The sequence below is a fragment of the Etheostoma spectabile genome, chromosome 5 (assembly GCF_008692095.1).
Source record: "Etheostoma spectabile isolate EspeVRDwgs_2016 chromosome 5, UIUC_Espe_1.0, whole genome shotgun sequence".
NCBI classification, from domain to species: domain Eukaryota; kingdom Metazoa; phylum Chordata; class Actinopteri; order Perciformes; family Percidae; genus Etheostoma; species Etheostoma spectabile.
In genome coordinates, this window is record NC_045737.1 from 33,980,713 (window position 1) to 33,981,224 (window position 512).

Below are 512 nucleotides of genomic sequence, written 5' to 3' on the forward strand. Positions count from 1 at the left end.
TTTAAATGCTAAGCAGGTACAACGTCTTACTGGTTTTATTCATTATCATTTTGTAATATCTGTGTGATTAATGACTGGTGATTTGAGTGACTTGGAAACTGGTGTAAAAAAAAAAGTCCTAATTGGGACTCTCTATGAGGCAATACTGTGACACCATATGTGTAGAGCTGTGCTGTATGACTCCATAGTCACACACACAACACAATGCACACACAGCTTTAAATATCTAACAACATGTGGTAGAGTGCAGCTTTTTAAACTAGTTAAGATGAATATCATCGAGCATACCACATTGCTGTGTCGTAGAAGCCTATGGAACAGCTTTAGATTATCTTTGTGTTTACTCCATCTCTGCCTTCTCTGTGACATTGACAAGCCACAAAATGTCTGTGTGGTTCTAATGTGTTTATCTTTGTTTTCTGTGCCTCAGGGTGATGGGAAAGGACAAACCATCCTTGATAAGGTTACTGACATAATGAAACAGCAGCAGAGAGTTCCTACAAATCCCCCCC